The sequence below is a fragment of the Piliocolobus tephrosceles genome, chromosome 6 (assembly GCF_002776525.5).
Source record: "Piliocolobus tephrosceles isolate RC106 chromosome 6, ASM277652v3, whole genome shotgun sequence".
NCBI classification, from domain to species: Eukaryota; Metazoa; Chordata; class Mammalia; order Primates; family Cercopithecidae; genus Piliocolobus; species Piliocolobus tephrosceles.
Genome location: NC_045439.1, coordinates 108,900,724 through 108,921,012, shown reverse-complemented (window position 1 = coordinate 108,921,012; position 20,289 = coordinate 108,900,724). Strand labels below are relative to the sequence as shown.

At 42.9% G+C, this 20,289-nt stretch overlaps 1 protein-coding gene and 1 pseudogene across 1 annotated transcript in view; one reads left to right on the top strand and one right to left on the bottom strand.

Annotated features, from left to right (window-relative positions):
- The window catches only part of CGNL1 (cingulin like 1), a 181,899-nt gene that overhangs the window by 10,759 nt on the left and 150,851 nt on the right, over window positions 1-20,289 (top strand). The window contains exon 2 of the mRNA XM_023228630.2: window positions 17,136-17,189. The gene's annotated coding sequence lies outside the window, so the exon portion shown is untranslated. The remainder of the gene's footprint in view (window positions 1-17,135; window positions 17,190-20,289) is intronic.
- Window positions 19,542-19,641, bottom strand: LOC111553716 (annotated as a pseudogene).

Below are 20,289 nucleotides of genomic sequence, written 5' to 3'. Positions count from 1 at the left end.
CAGTCACTCCACGTTCCTCCCGTCCCCCAGCCACTCCCTCTCCACAAGCCCACTCATCTATTTTCTGTTTCTACGGAACTGCCTAGTCTGGATATTTCGTATAAATGTATTTCATGCAATAGATGGCCTTTTGCATCTGGCTTCTTTCACTTAGCATAATGTTTTCAAGGTGTCATCTGTGTATTGTAACGTGCACCAGCACTTCACCACTTTTTACCTGGTGTCTTTTTTGCAGAGCACCCCAAGCCTCAGTTTCATCAGGCCTGTGGTTCTCTTAAATCATGCTCTGTTTTCAAGTTTTAAAGTATCTTTCTTCATTGATTTTGATCCTTCTTGGCCAGCCTTATTTTTTCCACTTTTCCCATCCAGTACTTCTGATGACCCTTGAAATGAGTATGGAATGAAGCCCTCATGCCAGGTTCTCGGTGCTGGGGAATCGGTCTTTTTAGGTATCTTACTTCTGCGGAAGAATTAGCCGCAGGAGCACACATGGGGACCCTGAGTGGTGCTTCATTTCCCCATGACTGCGTGACAGGTTTTAAAAACAAGTGTCTGGAAAACACCACCAGGCCCCTTTTATTCATCAGTTTAAAAGCTTCCCGCAATGAGAAGTGGCCCTCAATTAAGTCGTTTAATAAAAACCTCCCCCTGTTTTAAAGCGTTCTTGGGAAGTGTTTACATTTGACGCCACTGCAGGCTTCTAAATGAGGAGCTGTGGAGTGAGTGATCCTTAACCTGTGACTTTAATAATATCCTTTGCTTTAGATTTCCAGGTGGAGGCCTGGGCCAGATTTGTAGCTTGTCATTGACCCAGGCTGGGATCAGAGATGGGGGCTGGGCAGGGGATGGAGGACATTCTTGGCTATCCTGCCCCCCTCAGCTGCCAGTAGTAGAAGATTCAGCAAGGCTGAAAGCCACATAGATATGTAAAACCAGCTCCTGGGAGAGAGACTGGACTGGAAGGAGGTGAAGCATTTCCTTACCTGGGAAGGGCAGTTATCCTGCCCCACTTCTGACCTCATCTGCAGTGTTGGGGAAGCTTCAGTGGGCAGAGATGAAAGCATTTAGGAGAGCAGCGCCAGGCTCCTGAGATTCTGGGGCCTTAGGGCCTGAGAGCTGGAGGAGGCTCTACTTTTTTCTCTGGTTCTGGAGAGGTCAGTATGCCCGGAGAAGAGGACGCAGGCTGCTTTAGCTTCGGGGAAAACTGCAGAGTTGTCGTTAGAGGAGTCCTGGGAAAAGCTAAAATAAAGAAAATTCTGGGGTGGTCTTTGCTTTGTACTGCTTTTCTGAGGACCCTCGTTGTGCTGGACGAGAACAGGAGGGTGAGGGGAGCCCGGAGCCACTGGCATGTGCTGGGGATTTGTAGAGGCTGCAGAGGTGGGTAGGTAGCAGTCTGGATTCTGGGTCTGGACTGCCCGGGTCTGAATCCTGGCTCCGGGGTGCTGTTCTAGGAATTCTTGTGTGTCCAGTGCTCGGAGCAGTGTCTGCAGAGGGAGCTGTCGATGTGTGTGCTCTCATGACTGTACTGACACTTCACTTTGGAGAGTTCCTGGTTAGAATCATAGAAATGCTTCTTGTTATCAGAGCTAATCTGCCTCCATACCTGGCAGCCTTGTGCAATCCATGGGACAGGGTGACGCCACTGGACTGGAAAGAAAACATGACTCGCAGATGGAGAAATGATGCTTTTGGCAAATCTATTGAAGTTCTCCGAGGGAGAGAATAAATGTGGGAAGAAGGACAAACCAGTGGATATAGATTTTATTTAGACTTCCAAAAGATTGTTGGGAAGACTTCATGGCAAAGGCTATTAGATGTGGGAGTCTTCCATGACTTTCTGAGAGGAGGTGAATGTAAGAAGGAGTGTGGCCGAAACTTGTCTTTTCCATTGCCCTTTAGAGGAGGAATCTTCACATTTGCAGATGAAATAAAATTCTAAAGGTAAAAATGAAGACTTTGGAGACAAACTATAGAGAGGTTTTTTTTTTTTTTTTCTTTTTAAATTTAAATTTTGGGCACTAGGGGATGTCAACTCTCCTTTAAAATAAATTGTAATTAGTGGCTGCACCTGGGCAGCCGGGGTTTGGAACTAGGAATGATGTGTGTGCTGCTTTCTAGCAAAGTTACAAATCAAGTGCCTGGGGCATCAGCGTGCTCAGGAAATAAATGAAGATTAGTGGAACCAAGGAGTTCATTAAAAGTGATTCAGATTCCCCTCCAGCCTGGGCAACAAGAACAAAACTCTATCTCAAAAAACAAAAAACAAACAAAAAACTTGTAGTTTCCAACTGTCTTTTAAGTGAATAGTATATTTGTAGAAAAGTAGATTCTGCTATCAACAAATGTAAGAATTCACTTAAATGCACAGATGCTGGATTTCATGCCTTTTGTGTTTTAACCCAGGATAGTAAATGAATGAATGAAATGAGCAGACACTTTTTCAACACAGACCCTTCCCTCTCCCCCAATAGGGTTTAGGAAGCTTGGAGTTACGCTTGACCAAAAAGACACCTGCAGGAGTTAGTTACCTTGGTGTTTTTCTTTTTACTCAGGGCCCTGTGGGCCTTGCCTGGTGCCTCAGGTATAGGAGTGCTCTGTATGTGTTTGAATGGTAAATGGATTCAGATTTCCTTAACATTAAATGTAAATATTTTATCATTGTGTGTCATTATGTGCCAGGCAAACTTAGCTATATTTGCTCTTACAATGGTTGTATTGGATTTTGCTGTTTAATATTTTTGTGTAACAAGCAATCCCAGATCTCAGTTTTTTGTATTTGTTTTTTTTGAGATGGAGTCTCACTCTGTTGCCCAGGTTGGAGTGCAGTGGTGCCATCTCGGCTCACTGCAACCTCCACCTCCTGGGTCCAAGAGATTCTCCTGCTTCAGCCTCCCGAGGAGCTGGGATTACAGGCATGCGCCAACACATCCAGCTAATTTTTGCATTTTTAGTAGAGATGGGTTTTCGCCATGTTGGCCAGCCTGGTCTCAAACTCCTGACCTCAGGTAATCCACCTTCCTTGAACTCCCAAAGTGCTGGGATTACAGGTATGAGCCACTGCACCGGGCCCCAGATCTCAGTTCTTTACAACCACAAAGGTTCATTTTCCCTTCACTCAGCTGTCAGTTGGGTGTGGTTTGGTTGAGCCAGGCTGGGCTTGACTTGACCAAGCCAGACTCCAGGCTTCCATCTGGGTTGAGGTCTATTCTACATGTGTTTTATTCAGCAGCCCAGGCTGCAGGGGCAACAAATATGCAGGTCCAGCTCGCCTTGGGCAGATTACAGAGGCATAAGAAGGCAAGAAGAAATGCTGGAAGCCTCTTAGAGCTTTGGTGTATAACCGGCCCATTGTCAGTTCTGCCAAGATTCCCTCGGCCAACACAAATTGCGTTGTCAAGCCCCACATCAGCCGGGTGAGGAAGTATACCTGGCCCGTTCTAGTAGGAGGTAACTTGAAGTCATATGGCAAAGAAGGTAGATGTATGTGGAGGAGAAAGGCACTGAGAACAATAATTCCATTCACAATGGTAGAGAATGAATAAGACGGAAGAGGGTAGTTTGGGCCAAACTAGCCTTTTGGGAGCTTGCAAGACCTAGGCTGGCTGGGTGAAAAATCGTATGCATTTGGTGCAGGTACCAGCCCAGGCCTTGGCATTTCCTGTACATTAGCTGGCATGCCCTGCCTCTCAGCTGGCTGGATATTGATCATATCCATTCACTGTGATGAGGCTTTTGGGAGTGCTGCCTATCTGTGGGAGGAGCAGAAGGATGGGCCTGATTTTCTTTGGGTCAGCCATCATGACCTGACAGGCTGCCAACTGTGGTGGCAGGAGTGTGACAAGCTGAGAGGGCAAAGAGGACAAAGAAAGAGGCCAGGGGCTTGCCTCAGCCTAAGTCCCACATTTAATAGTCAGTGACAGGTTAGCATCAGTGCCTTTGTGCACCATGTCCCAATCTTCATAAGGACCCTGGGCTGTAGCTTCCAGACCCTGCCTTTTACATCCAAAGTAACAGGCTTCAGGAGGTGAGGTGACTTGTCTTCAGCCAAGCAGCTCAAAAGTGGCAGATGGGAGCCAGGCCACCCTGTTCCCAGTCTAGTGCCTATCTTTCCACACCCCATGGTTGTCATAGTCTAGCAGAGTCCGGACTGGTGTCGTGTGTTACAGTATATTCTGGCCCTGTGATGACAGAGTCTGCTTTGGAAGAAGCCATGTGAGCCTTGTGCCCATATGGGATGACACAGGCGAAGCAGAATGAATGGACCCAAAGATAAGCAGCCTTGCTGTTACTGCTTTGCAATGGACTATTTCTTTCTTTCTTTCTTTTTTTTTTTTTTGAGATGGAGTCTCGCTCTGTCGCCAGGACTGGAGTGCAGTGGCGCGATCTCCGCTCACTGCAAGCCCCGCCTCCTGGGTTCACGCCATTCTTCTGCCTCAGCCTCCTGAGTAGCTGGGACTACAGGCGCCCGCCACCACGCCCAGCTAATTTTCTATATTTTTAGTAGACACGGGGTTTCACCGTGTCAGCCAGGATAGCCTGGATCTCCTGACCTCGCGATCCACCCACCTCGGCCTCCCAAAGTGCTGGGATTACAGGCGTGAGCCACTGCGCCCGGCTGCAATGGGCGATTTCTTTAATGAAGAGCTGCTAGACTTTGAGGAAGAAAAGGCTCTAGCCACTAGTGAAAATGCACCAGGAATAGATGGGGACCAAAACCTTGTAAAGCCAAGGGTATGTGGAGACAGACACTCTCACACGTGCTGTGTGCGGGATTATAAATTCACTGGGCTTCTATCTAGGGAGCAGTCTGGCAGTGGGGCTGCTTTTACTTGCAAGCCGAACAAAACTCAATTGAAGGTGGTTTACATAGGACTAAAAAAAGCAAAAGGTGGTTAAAAAGTAGTTTAAGTAAGTGCTTTCAAAATGACATTTGTTACCTCATGTAAACAAGTCCAAAGTCTGGGCTGTTGGGGGAGTTAGTTTAAAGACCCAGGCTTATTTCCTCTTTCCTCGCCTCAGTGTTTGATGTTTGCCTTCAAGCTTGTTTCCTCATGATCTCAGTGTGGCTGTTGCTGCTCCACTCATCATTTCCTTATTCAGAGTGATGTCCAGAGGCAGGAAAGGAGGAAAGCACAGAAAAGATGCAAATCAGCGTGTATTCTGAGATCCCATTTTTTTGTTTGCAAAAATAAAGACTTTCAAAATTTTCTTTTTTCCCCCCTACCTAAGACCATTACAATAAAAGTCTTATTTTTTTTCAGCACTGTAAGATGGTGGAAAAAAAAGTCTTAATTTTTTATTGCAAATGTAAATTTCTGAAACAAAGAGATATGGTTATTTCTGGGCCGTGGGATGGTGGTGTGGTTTTGGTTTTCATTTCATGAAATTTTGTATTTCATTTCATGCCCTTCTTGGCTGTTTGAATTTTGCAAATATCACTGTATGTATTACCTTTATAATACAAAAGAAAGTGATAGGCGTTTTCTTAGTGGGGGCGGGAGAAATTAAAGAGAGGAAACCGAGGCCCTAACAGGGGCATTATCTGAGACATGGTGTGAGAGGATAGGAGTGCATTTAGCTGTGTGTGATCGGCCTAGAGGGAGGTTGGGGAGGGGGAGAAGTCCAGGAGTGAAAGAAGGTCATTTTAAATCTCTTTGGGTACCTGGCACAGTGTCTTCTACCTAGTAGAGACAAATACACATTTGAAGAATGAATGAATGTTTAGGTCAAGACCTAACACAAGTTTATGAGGTGCTGAAACCCAACCAAGCAGCTCGAGTCAGCAAGAGAGTCCATTCTGCTGGAAATTTATCTTGCAGAGAAATATGGCTGTCATTTCCTACTTTTTCCTTGAACTTCCAGAATCTAATTCATTGCTAAGGAATCAGTGTCAGTATGAGACTTTCTATTCATCATCTGTCTCCTACTGAAGCCTACTGTCCCAGGTTCTGGATAATAAAGCCATGTAAGGTTTTTACAACTGAGGGTAGAGCAAAGGCAAGAAACCACCATCTCATGTTAACTGTGTTAATAGTGAGTGGCTTCAATGGAGTCTAGATGTTTAAAGTCTACTAAGTATAGAATGAACAGTTATTTTTTTAAAGGAGAAATAAAGTTCTTTGATACCCTGGACTAATACCTAAAAAATTGTTATCTTAATGATGTGACTTTGATAACAGCAATAAGCCACAGATGACAGTTGTGAGATAGGGATTTTCAACCTGATTGGCCAGTATTGGTGAATCAAGAATATAGAATATGTAGAAGAGTGCGAATATGCCTGTTGGTGAGATGAAAGATTGTATGTAGTGGTATTTTCAAGCATAATTCTCTTCCATATAGAAAAATAAAATGGGTATTGAAGCCCTTTTTAACAGCGAGGGTGGAAGGAGGGGGTGTAGACTGATACCCTTACATTGTGCCATATTCTTCTTAATTCCCTTGCTCCAGGGTTCTAAGTTTGATTGTCATAAATCAAAAGAAAGAATGTTGTAACTGACATTTCTATTGAGTTACTTTTAACTTTTATACCCTTGGGTTTTAGCATTTAGACCTTCTGCAATGGCCACCGGATACCCACTTTATTGAGACAATGATAGTATCGTTGAGCTATGGTAAGATCATTTCCTTTGGAACAAAATGAAAAGCTTTCAGTGTTCACAATTGGAGGAAAATGTAAAAGCTTAGTAGGCCTTCTCTGCTACAGGGTGAAGTCTGTGAACATCATCCACTTTGCTCCTCTAATGTGCAGTGGAATGATTCCAGTGTGCTTTTGAAATACAAAAAACAAGTGTACCTTTTCAGTGTGTGTGTGTGTGTGTGTATGCGTGTGTGTGTTTAATGGGTTCTTCGATATACTTGGAAGAAAAGTAATATTTAACTAATCTTTTAAAAAAAGTAATAGAAAAGTAATATTTAAAGAAAAGTAATATTTAAATTATCTTTTTTCTGGGATCATTTTGGGATTCAAAGAACCTGAGATCATTGGTATGTTATGTTCCAGAGCAGACCTTGAGAGAAATCTTGAGAGACAGAGAAAACAAAGAGAGAGAGAAAGCGCATGTGTTTCTGTGTGTGCGTAAATATTACTACAAAGACCAAATGTCATGCTCACTTGACATGATCTTAGTATATAACCTCCTCTGGTTTTCAGATAGTCTATATTACATCTGCAGTTTTTGTGACTAAGTTGTATAATTTTACATGAATTCTGCATCTGCATCAGAAAGTATAATAAAAATTAATGATACTCATACTTCTATGTCACTCAACAGTGCCTGATACTGTCCTAAGTACTTAACATGTATTAACTTTTTTGTTTGTTTGTTTTAAAAATGCCAAAGCCTCTTGTCACTCTATCACCCAGGCTGGAGTGCAGTGGCACGATCATAGTTCACTGCAGCCTCAACCTCTTAGGCTCAAGCCATCCTCCCATCTTAACATACAGAGTAGCTGGGACCACAGGCCTATGCCACCACGTGAGGCTAATTTTTTTTTTAGACAGAGTTTCGCTCTCGTTGCCCAGGCTGGAGTGCAATGGCACGATCTCGGTTCACCGCAACCTCCGCCTCCTGGGTTAAAATGATTCTCTTGCCTCAGCCTCCTGAGTAGGTGGGATTACAGGCACGTGCCACCACACCCAGCTAATTTTTTGTATTTTTAGTAGAGATGGGGTTTCTCCATGTTGGCCAGGTTGGTCTCGAACTCCCGACCTCAGGTGATCCATCACCTTGGCCTCCCAGAGTGCTGGGATTACAGGTGTGAGCCACTGCGCCCGGCTCATTTGGTTCTTAAAATAACGCTATCGATTCCCTTTTTACCAAGGAACTGAGATACAGAGAGATTTAGTAACTTGACCAAGGTGACTTAACTAGTAAATGGTGGGGGTAGGTTCAAAACGAGGCAGTTTGCTTTTTCTTGTTTGAAGCCGCAATTCATGAGAATTGAGCCCATTCTCAAATGTACAGGTTAGTCTTGTAAATTGGAGACTATTGTATCAGTGTTACAAATGACCTATTATAATCTCCCATTCAAGTACTAACCAGATCTGACCCTGCTTAGTGTCCACAGTCAGGTGCATTCCGTGTGGTGTGACTGGAGAAGATCTTACATGATCTGAGCCCCTTGCTTCATAAGCAACATTTTCAGTCACTACACAGTAAGCATGTACTGAAAAAATTATTTGGCCGGGCGCAGTGGCTCACGCCTGTAATCCCAGTACTTTGGGAGGCTGAGGTGGGCAGATCACTCGAGACCAGCCTGGCCAATATAGTGAAACCCTGTCTCTACTGAAAAATACAAAAATTAGCTGGGTGTGGTGGTGTGTGCCTGTAATCCCAGCTACTTGGGAGGTTGAAGTAGGAGAATTGCTTGAACCTGGGAGGTGGAGGTTGTGGTGAGCCGAGATCATGCCACTGCACTCCAGCCTGGGTGACAGAGTGAGACTCTGTCTCAAAAAAAAAAAAACCAAAAAAGCCCAATTATTTTAATTATAAATCTGAACTGCATTAAAAGATAATAAATTTAGCTAGTCAACACGAATAACTTTTAACAGAGTGTTAGTTGTCTCTTCTGTTTCCTTAGGGAAGAAAGATAAGTTCCTTCAGTTCCCAAATGAGTCCTCAATTCAACATGAGTGATTTCACCAGAATAAAATCTTCCTGCTTCTACAAAAAGCAGCTTATGCTTTCTGAAGCTAAATAATCCCAATGTGTGACTCCTGCCAGTTTCTTTCCTTTGAAACCTCAGCAGCAGCGTAACTAGTGATTCACCCTTCTTGAAATGAATGTTGTGATTCGTGTTATGCACAGACGGCTACTGAATGCCCAGGTCACAGCCTTTGCGTCTGGCCTTGACTTGTTAATAAGAACAGGAGCTGGGCGAGGTGTATTGCACAGTGATTAAGGGCTTAAAGCTAAGAGCAGTGCCTGGCACCAAGTAAGGCATCAGTAGAACTTTGCTGCTGCTCTTTTTGCTGTTGTATATTGGGCTCTACCCTGTGCTGGGCATTATGTTAAGCACTCTACGTGCATTGCCTAATTTAATTCTCATCACGTTCCCATCAAGTAGGGGATGGTTTTGTTTTTATCCTCATTTTCAACTGTAGAAACTGAAGCTTAAGGTTAAGACATTTGCCCAGGACCATGCAGTTGCTAAGTGGCTAGCACTATGGTACAAACTGAGTTAAACATTTTTTTTTAAAGTAAAAAGTTCATAAATTTTAATGCAAAGAATTTTCTAGAAGTTTTCTTTTTGTTGTTATTTTTGTTGTTATTTTTCAACAAAGTTGCCTACTATTCTGTTTCTATCACCACAGATAAGCTTTGGCTGTTCTTGAACTTCATAAAAACAGAATCATATTCATACAGTATGTACTCTTTGTATTTGGCTTGTTTTACTTAGTATTATGTTTGTGAAATTCATCCATTGATGTGAAATACATGGATTTGCATGTAGCAATAATTTGTTTTTTCTCATTGCTAAATATATTGCTACATTTCTTATTGTATAGTTTAATGTACAAATATGCCTCAGTAATTGGTCTCAAAAAAAAACTGCATACGTATACAAAGCATGTACAAGAATGAACAGAGAGTAATTCTACTGTTGATGGACTTTGGTTGTTTTTGGTTCTTGGCTGTTATTAATTGTTCTCTCTCTCTCTCTCTTTTTTTTGAAACAAAGTCTTCTCTATTGCCCAGGCTTGAGTGCAGTGGTGCAATCTCAGCTCACTAAAACCTCTGCCTCCCGGGTTCAGGCGATTCTTCTGCCTCAGCCTCCCAAGTAGCTGGGGCTACAGGTGCACAACACCATGCCTGGCTAATTTTTTATTTTTAATTGAGACAGGGTTTCGCCATGTTGACCAGGCTGGTCTTGAACTCCTACCTCTAGTGATCTGCCTGCCTTGCCCTCCCAAAGTGCTGGGATTATAGGTGTGAGCCGCCGTATGCCTAATTGTGTTCATTCTTGTACATGCTTTGTATATGTATGTGGCTCCTTGAGTATATTTCTAGGTCAGCACTGCTGGGTCTTAATAGGGGTGGAGCTGTGTTCTATACTGTGAAACTGTTTTCTACACTCTCACCTAGCAGAGGGTTCCAGTGGCTCTGGTGTCAACACTGTATTGCCTATCATCTTCATTTCCATCATTCTGGTGGGTGTGTGGTAGAATTGCATTGTATCAAACTTGATATGGATTCTGATTCCATTGCCTATGGACTTACCCTGGTAATAACAATTTTAACAATTACAGTGCTCTAGCTATCTGGAAGGTGTTGTGATGATATGTAATGACGAATATAACTTGATTTCTGCCCTCTAGGAGTGTATAGTCCAGGAGAAGAGAAAGACTCAGAAATCATATAATCATAGTCCAATGTAGAATCCATGCATAGGGCACTGTTGGAGCACTGGGAGAGATTATATCAATCTGTGAGTTCAGGGCATGGTTCCCTAAAGTCTTGCAGAAAAAAGTCAGTCTTCTGGGACGTGGCTTCTTCGGGAAGGTGACATTTAACCTGAGGCTATGGGGGATGAAAATATAGGCATGTGAAGAGGAATGGATCAGAAGCCCATGTAGCCACAGGGAGGAAGTGAACAGGTGATGGTAGACTGAGGTCAAAGAGCCCTGTAGTCCGTGGTCTCTGTAAACCATTGCTGGCCTTGAAGCAGAGAGCCAGTGTTGCTATAAAGCTATCAAAAGTGTTCTCTGCCTGGCTACAGTAACCATTAGTCCACCTGGGTAGAGACAGCCGTATTCTTACGAATTCTAGGAACACAAGGAAGGAGCTATCACCATGCCTTTGAGTGTGGCCTACTTGGGGAGAGAGAGAAAACATGGCTGGAGCTCCTTCCTGTAACAGGGTCAAGGAACCCATGGTTCTTCACCTGGAGAAGAGGGAGGGAAGCAGAGACTGCCCAGCTAGCAGTAGGAGAGGAGGTCTGTACCCTTCTCCCTATTATATGATTTCTTTGGTATTTACATTTCTGCCATTCAAATGTGTCATTTGAACACATCTTCACTGGATTAGCAAGACAATGAGAGAACGCATTGCTGGCTGTGACCTACTTGTTAAACTTTTCTCAAAAGGTTGCGCATTACTGCTATGCTATAAAGTAATAAATTATTCTTGCTATAATTTAAAAGTGTGTATGTTTGCATGCACATTGTTTTGAGAGAATATTTTATCATGATATTTCTGAATCATGAAATGTGGAAATGTTAGAGCTGGGATGGGCTGTCAGGATGAGTGAGCCCAGTCCTGCCTTTTTAGAGTTAAGGAAACAGGCACCAGGCATGTTGAAAGACTTGCTCAGGTCAAGTGGTGAGTGTGTGGCAGAGCTGAGTGTAGGAACGGGCTGTACACCAACTCATAGCTTTCAAGACACAATGATTAGGCCTTGATATAAGCAAAGCCCAGAGCGATGAGAAGAGAAGTGGGGTTTCCGAAGACGATCTGGGGACTGATTTACATTGATCTTCACAAGAAGATCAAAGGTTAGTGTTGTGGATCATGTCTCCTTGGAGAGCTGTGAGAAGCGCTCAGAGGGGTAGAGGAGGTAGGAAGATAGAAGGTGGGCTTTTTAGGGAAGGTGATACTGAACCTGAGACTGGGGTGAAGAAAACATAGGCATGTCAGGAGGAATAGACCAGAAGCCTGTGTACCTGCAGGGGGAAGTGAACAGGTGATGGTAGGCTGAGGTCAAAAAGCCCTGGAGTCTGTGGCATTTGTAAACCATTGCTGGCCTTGAAGCAGAGAGCCATTGTTGCTATGAAGCAGTCAAAACAGTTCTCCTTCACCATCAGCCTGTGACCCACAGGGGACCTGCAGGCCTTTGTGGAGGCTGCCTCCATTTGGTGGAGTGGCAGTGTTGGAGAAAATGGTATTACTGACTCCTGAATTAGGATGCTCCCGATCCTAACTCTCTCAGTATCTTGTCTTGCGAATTACTAAGACAGGGTCCTTAAGATGTCTTATTATTTTTTGATGTACATTTTATACATTAATTTTTATAGTGCTTCATAAGCTAACTTTTAAATTGTAAAAGTAATAGAATCACTTTACAGAAACCAGAAAAAGGAGAAAAACCCCCCACGATAATTTTATTATTTAATTTTTTCCCATAGTTTTAATTGTGGGGTATAGATTATTTTATGTTATTCCCGTGTCTTTTGACATGTCACGAGCCTTTTTTCTTGATTATGTAGTCTTTATTACTATTTTATTATTTGTAGAATATGAAGCGGAACACCTTGTACCACTTAAATTTCTTTCTTTTTCTTTTTCTTTTTTTTTTTTTGAGATGGTGTCTTGCTCTGTCGCCCAGGCTGGAGTACAATGGTGTGGTCTCGGCTCACTGCAAACTCTGCCTCCTGGGTTCAAGCCATTTTCCTGTCTCAGCCTCCCGAGTAGCTGGGATTACAGGTGCATGCCACCATGCCTGGCTAATTTTTGTATTTTTAGTAGAGACGGGGTTTCACCATGTTGATCAGGCTGGTCTTGAACTCCTGACCTCAAGATCTGCCTGCCTCAGACTCCCAAAATGCTGGGATTACAGGACTGAGCCACCGCACCCAGCACCATTTAAATTTCAATCTTTTTTTTAACTTTTAATTGTAATGATTAAAAAAAAAGATGCTTATTGTAAAGCATTTGGAAAATACAGAAAAGTGTAAGATGAAAATTAAAAACTTTTCAGTTCTATCATGAAGATAAACACATGTTAATATTTGGGTATATTTCCTCTTTCCCCTCTGCTTTTATTTACATATATATATATATGCTTTTCTTTCCTTTTTTGTTCTTTGAATGCAAATTAGGGTTGTTTCCTGCAAGCAAGTTACTGTTAATGGGGATTTTGGATGGCCCTATAATGAAATAGGAAAACGATGAATGGAAGCCCAGGAAGAAAGACTAAGTGGTATTATTGGTTTGTATCATATCGCCATTTTCCTGTTCTATTTGGAGGAAGGGGGAAAGGGGAAAGGAAGCCAGCCCTTATTGTGTGCCTGCCACGCACCTGGTCCTGCAGTGCTTGGAAGTACTGTGTGCTCTGGCTCCCAGAGAAGCAAACACTGGCACCGTGGGAAAGTGGGACCCTCGTGGCAGCGTGTTGTTAGAAAAACCAGTCTTTCAAACATAATAACTGAGCATGTTGGAAAACCAGGCTGGAGTCATGGTGTAAACTGAGTTTACTCAAACCGGCAGGTTGCTGGGAAGGTACACATACCTCTATTGTTTTAACCCACTTGAAGATTAACATGTGGGAACAGCATTTTGAATAGAGAACACAGTACTTTATCATTTGGTGCAGAGGCCTTGTATTTTTAACAGAAATTGCCCGAAAGTTTCCTCTAAATGCATTAAATCCATGTTTTTGTTGTTTAACCATGAATATTTTAAAAAAATTTATTATTTTGAAAATCTACGCCCTTTAAATTTTATTTTTGCTCTCATAAATTCTTCTTTCCTTTCATTTTTAGTTGGCACATAGTTGTACATACTTATGGGATAACAAAGTGATATTTTGATACATGTATACAGTGTGTGATGATCATTAATAGAGGATTGGCTAAATTATGATATATATAAAGCGCTCAGATGGGTGGAGGAAGTAGTAAGATAGAAGGTGGGCTTTTTAGGGAAGTCCTTTAGGGTAATTAATATATTCATCACCTCAAACATTTGTCAGTCCTTTGCGTTGTGAACATTTGAAATTCTGTCTTCTAGCTATTTGAAAATGTGCAATAAATTATTAACTTATTTCTCCTATCTAGCTGTAACTTTGTATCTGTTCACCAACTTCTTTCTATCCTCTCCTCTTCCCTACCTTTCCTAGCCTCTAATAACTATGATTCCACTCTCTACTTCTTTAATATTTAATTTAATCCCCAAATTCTAATTGTAGTCCGTATTTGAATACTCTATGTTATTGGTCACAATTTTGGTTGATTAGTTTTTGAAAAGTAGAATCTTGTTTTTTGAAGCCATGCTTAATCACCTGAAGACCCAGGTCACCTATGGTTTTGTTTTGTTTTGTTTTGTTTTTGCTAACAAAATTCTGTATGGGGAAAATAGGAAAAAACAATACACAAGAAAGACACAAGAAATGGACAGTGCTACAATTCTGATTTTACATCTTCATGACAATGAGTAAAGATCTCTGAATTTTGTCTTCAGAGTGGAGTATGGAATCTGTGCATTGAGGATTGCAGGCCGAGGGCAGGGGCTCATGCCTGTAATCCTAGCACTTTGGGAGGGGAGCCTCCAGCACTGAGGCTGGAGGATTGCTTGAGCCCAGGAGTTTGAGACCAGCCTGGGCAACATGGTGAGACCCCATCTGTATGAAAACTTAAACCCTAAATAAAACTCACTATTTTCATTCTTATTAATCTTGTTTGTTACTTGGAGATATCCTTAGAGGCTCTAGGTGTGTAAGTCTTCTTGTTCCTACACTATATAGCTGTAGAAATTGCTGTATTTCTAATACCTTTTTTATTTTTTTTTTAAATGGGGTCTTACTCTGTCACCAAAGTGGGAGTGCAGTGGCATAATCATAGCTAACTGCAGCTTCAAACTCCTGGGCTCAAGCAATCTTCCTACCTCAGCCTCTCAAGTAGTTGGGAGTACAGGTGTGCACCATCATGCCTAGCCAAGTTTTAAATTTTTTGTTTGTAGAGATGGGGGTCTTGCTATATTGGCTAGGCTGGTCTTGAACTCCTGACCTCAGGCCCGTCTCGGCCTCTCGAAGTGCTGGGATTATAGGCCTGAGCCATTGCACCCAGCCTCTTCTCATTCTTATGACTGCCTTTTGTGGTTCTTTTGTCACTTTCTGTAACTGATACTGTTAGTAGCTCATGCTTTTGTTGCTTCTACTTGCCTTTGGGCTAAGGATTGTAACTTCTATCTGTGTTAAATTGTGTATGAAGGAAGCTGAGTTTGAATTGTGTTTTTTGCTGGGTGCTGTGCTTGAGACAGCTTGTTGCCAAAAAAGAAAATGGTGGGCTTCACAGCACACACAGTTTTGGATGCTCAAAGCCCATTTTAGCTTCCAGTCACTTATTTTCTGTCTTATTATAAAAATAATACATGTTTGTGCGGGCATGGTGGCTCACACCTGTAATCTCAGCATTTTGGGAGGCCATAGTGGGCGGATCATCTGAGGTCGGGAGTTGGAGACCAGCCTTGCTAACCTGGTGAAACCCTGTCTCTACTAAAAATATAAAAATTAGCCAGATGTGGTGGTGCCTGCCTGTATTCCCAGCTACTTGGGAGGCTGAGGCAGGAGAATCACTTGAACCTAGGAGCTAGAGGTTGCAGTGAGCCAGGATTGCACCACTGTACTCCAGCCTAGGCGACAGAGTGAGACTCTTGTCTCAAAAAAAAAAAAAAAAAAATTCATGTTTGCAATGAAAATTGAAGCATTACAGAAATATGTTATTTAAATGAAAGGTACTCTGTTTTATCATCTCTAGCGATAACTACTCTTTAAGGATTTGATAAACTTTTTTAGATTTTTCTGTAACTTTGTATTATTTTAGAGAGATGGGGTTACTCTATGTTATTTTGGTACTGATTTTTGTATTTTTAACAATATATTTGGATATTTTCTGTGGCTGTGTATATAAATTTTTTTTGGTTGTTTTTAATAGTTTCCTGGTGTTCCTTGGTATAGATATATCATAATTTAGCCACTCTTCTATTAATGGATATTTGGACTATTATAAATACCTCATTTATAAGTATTTGTACTCTATGATGTGTGTGTATAATTCTTCTGGTCGGAGTTAATTACTGGAAGTAGAATTGGATGATGTATACATTGAGCCACCATGCCCAGCTGCCTTTTTCTTTTCTAAATGCAGAATTTTAGACCTCAACTCCAAATCACGCATCAGAATTTCCAAGAATGGGTCTCAGGGATATGAATTTTTAAAAAGTTCCCAAGTGACTCTGCTGGCGCCCCAGTTCTAGCATGCCTAAGACATTTCCTTACCACCTTGAATGTTCAGTTCAAAGGTGGATGTTTCTGGAAAATTGTTCAAAACAGCTTCAACCTGATGAAGTGTTTAGTTGTCCTTGAAGAATAATTTCATTTGAGACTTCATCCTTTAATAACTATCCTTTTTTCTACTACCAATTCTTCTGAACTTAGTAGCACTCCAAATTGGCTCATTCTCAAATTCCCTTATTACGCATTCTGTGGTAAAGACTGCTAATTTTATATCCAGTGCCTGTTTCTCCTCTTCTTCTTCAGTAACCAAAAGCTTGATTTTTTTGGAGGGTGTACAGTGTGCCACGCCAAAAGACAGTATTTACAAGCCTCCTCTTCTCCTGGTCATGGGCTAGTGAGTTAAGCTCTAGTAAGTGAAATGCGAAGGCTTGTGGAAAGGTTCAAGGGACTGACTTCTATGGGTAATGTACCCTTTTTCTTTTTCTCTGTCCTTCTACATACTGCTTGGAACATGGACACAATGGCTGAAGTCCAGCAGCCATCTTGGATCATGAGGTCACCATGAAGATGGAAGCCATGTGATATGGCTTGGGTGTTTTGTCCCCTATAAATCTCATGTTGAACTGTAATCCCCCATGTTGGAGGTGGGGCCTGGTGGGAGGTGTTTGGGCTGTGGGAGTAGATCCCTCATGAATGGCTTGGTGCCTTCCCCATGGTGAGTGAGTGAGTTCTTGTTCTATTTCATGTGAGAGCTGGTTGCTGAAAAGAGTCTGGCACCTCTGTTGATCCTGCTCTTGCCATGTGGCATGCCAGTTCCCTCTTTACCTACTGCCATGAGTAAAAGCTTCCTGAGGCCTCACTAGAGGCTGAGCAGATGCTGGTGCCATGCTTGTACAGCTTGCAGAACCGTGAGCCAAATAAACCTCTTTTCTTTATAAATTACCCAGCCTTGGGTATTCCTTTATAACAATGCCAAATGGACTAGCACACCACGCTCTAAGTAAGTAGGGCATAAAGAAAGGAGCCTGGATCCCTAATGACCGCAAAGCCATGATCCCAACCCTGGACTGCTTGCCTCCACACTTCTATCTTATTGGTTAAACCAAAATTATTTTGGGTTTTCCATTACATGCAGCAGAACCTAACCCAACGAATACCCCTGTTCTCTGTTGGTTTCACAGTGTGTCTCCAACACCATCTTGAAGGTGCAGTGACTTGCACGTAGTAGGTGCTTGGTAAGTGTTTGACAAGTTAAGTACCCAATGGCATTGAGATAAAGAGTTCAAAGGCTTCAACTGCTCTGACCTCTGCCCTTTTCTGCCTTAGATTGAGTTACTCATGGGGACCTTTTGTTTTTTGCCATCTCACCCCCAGGAAGGTATTTCCCAGCCCTCAGTGCAGGAGTTTAGGGCTACAGGCTTGAATCATTTTGACAAGACAGCAGGCGGAAGACATCAGAGATTCTAACTGCATACATGCATTATTTCAAATGAAAATATAAAGGACGGGCATTTTTCTGAATCTTCTAGAGAAATTGGAGGTGGTGGTTCAAATGATGTCAGAAGAGGCCACCATCAAATCCTTTGCTATCATTTGGAGGCTGTACTTTCCACAGTGCTTGCCAGGACTTGATGTCAGGGAAGTCTTTCAAGGAGCCTTGATTGCCAGCTATTGACGAAGGGGTCTGTCTGCTCAGTGGCAACCTCCATGGTGGTCTTGGCCAGACCAGCCTGCCCCTGACTCATGCTCAATTTCGTCAGCCAGGTTGAAACGCCCCTCTTTGGGGCCCAGGACAATGTGCTGGTTTCCTGGAAGCATTTGGGCCAAGACTCTGCCGCTAAGAAAATGATACTGTTTTTGCAAGCATGGGAGTGTGTTTAAAATGCTTTCCCCGCCCCCAACAACAGTAAAGTTCCATGCAAAGAAATATGAGGTTAAAAACCACCTCCCAAACCCAGAAAACAGAATGCAAAACCTGGGAGGCGAATTAACTCTTTACTGATGCCAAGGAGTTTATTTCAAAACAGGATTCATTGACTGCAGGGATTTGGAGTCTGCCCTTTTGTGTGCCCAGTGAGAGCAATGGGCAGAGGCTGGCCCGCAGCCCTTTGTGGGGAAAAGTAAATTCCATGGCAGACCTCAGTGGCTGAAGACTATTTGCTTCTCCTGGAAATAATTAGAAAAATACGTACTCTTTGAAAGGCAACATCTGGCTGGCTGGAGGCAGGCTGGAAAATACTCAATCTAAATAGATGGAGGTGACATTGTGCAGAAGGAAAGAAACATCCCAGGGGAGTGTCCAGTGGGTTTTAATGGCCATGTCTAGAGAGGCACCCCTGCTGTGTCCCAGGGCTGGCTGCTTTCCTGGATCTGGGGGTTGCCTCTGCCTTTTAGAGGACAGATACACAGCCCCAGAGCCCAGTTACCTCCTCTGACCCCCTCCAAGCCTTCCACAGAGGAAAGGGGCCTCCCATAGCACCAGCTGATGCCCAGAGCCAAGAGTTTGCTTCCCAGGGAGTACCTTGGGCTGGTGCTGGGTTTCACACTTGACTTTCCATCTACTTCCAGTGCAATTCGAGGTGTTGATTGTGACTGCTGGAACTGTCTTTTCCTTCTCAGCCCTTTCTCAAGGCTGCCTGTGTGCTTGTTCTTATTAACCAAGCCCAGAAGCCAGGGACCTGGAAGCCTGGCAGTACTTCCAGGAAAGTAGCTTATTTCTCTCACCTGCTTCTCCCTGCTGAGCTTGGAAGGGCCCAGCTTTGGACCTCTTGAAACACCAGGGCAAATTTCCCCCCTCTTTCAATTTACATCTACCTGCTGGTGAAAGAAGCAGAACAGTATCTTCATGGATTTATGAACGTTCGGGGTTTTTAAAATGTTTTATAGCATGTAAGATATTTTCAAGTGAAAAATGCAGTTCTAATAAATTCAATGAACCTGTCACGGGTTTTCTGAAACCAAGTTTCTATGAAAAACTATGGTGATGACATGTTGAAGGTGCTTATTGAAAAATATGGGTCCTTGTAGTGAACATTTTTGCAAAGGGTGCATCTTCACACAGAAATACTTCCACTAGCAGCTTTGTTTAGTTATTCTGCAGCTACTTGACTGTGGGTTCCCAGAGAGCCCTGAGGCAACCTTTATAAAAGGCTTAGGTTTGACTTCTCTTTGGTCAGTTCAGCTTTTGCGCACCCTAAGAAGGCTCAGAGAACACCAAATTTCTTCCAAGTAAAGAGGTCATGGAATAAATCTTTGGAGGAACTCAAGAGGGGCAGCCTGCTTTTGAACAGGCATTAGCCTAACGTGGGTAAATTCCTATTAATCATGTTGAGAGGGGACTTGGGAATCAAGTTCATGTGGAATTGGGAGATTAAAAGGGCTGGGAGTCCTTGGAGCTGTAAGACCCCTGAAGCTCCAACTCTGCTACTTGCTTGCTGTGTAATCTTGGGTAAGAAATCACTTGACCTTTCTGAGCCTTGATTTCCTTGCCTGTAAAATGGGAATGCTAATCATTGCACACTGTACTGTCTTTTTATGTGAATTAACAAAGCCACACTTGTATTGGTGCTTTTTTTCATTTCTTTTCTTGAAATATGAGATGCTTCATGAATGTGCATGTCATCTTTGTGCAAGGGACATGCTAATCTCTGTTGTTTTAATTTTAGCGTATGTGCTGCTGAAGTGAGCCTGTATTGGCGCTTTCTAAACTGTAAAGTGCTGTGTCCACATTAGGCATTAAGATGATGACATTAGGCATTAAGATGATGGCTGCCTTTTTCACTTCACCCACCCCGTTGCCTCCATTGTCATTGATGACATCAACATCATTGTTTCCCTACTCTGGATGGGGGCTGCTTTCTGTCTCACACTCTGAATCGGGTGTCTCATTCCTCCCATCACTCTGGCATTGACTTTGGGCTACCCTTAGGTGCTGCTCCCGATTTGGGAGCTGTGTGTGACCTTTGCTTTTTGCGGCCTTCAGGTAAGATTTTTTTTTTCTTTCTTTTTTTTTTTGTTTGAGTCAGAGTCTCACTCTGTTGCCCAGGCTGGAGTGCAGTGGCGCGATCTCGGCTCACTGCAAGCTCTGTCTCCTGGTTCACGCCATTCTCCTGACTCAACCTCCCAAGTAGCTGGGACTACAGGCGCCCACCACCATGCCCGGCTAATTTTTTGTATTTTTAGTACAGACGGGGTTTCACTGTGTTAGCCAGGATGGTTTTGATCTCCTGACCTCGTGATTTGCCCGCCTCATCCTCCCAAAGAGCTGGGATTACAGGCATGAGCCACCGTGCCCAGCCAGATTTTTTCTTTTCAAATCTTTCTGCTATAATACTC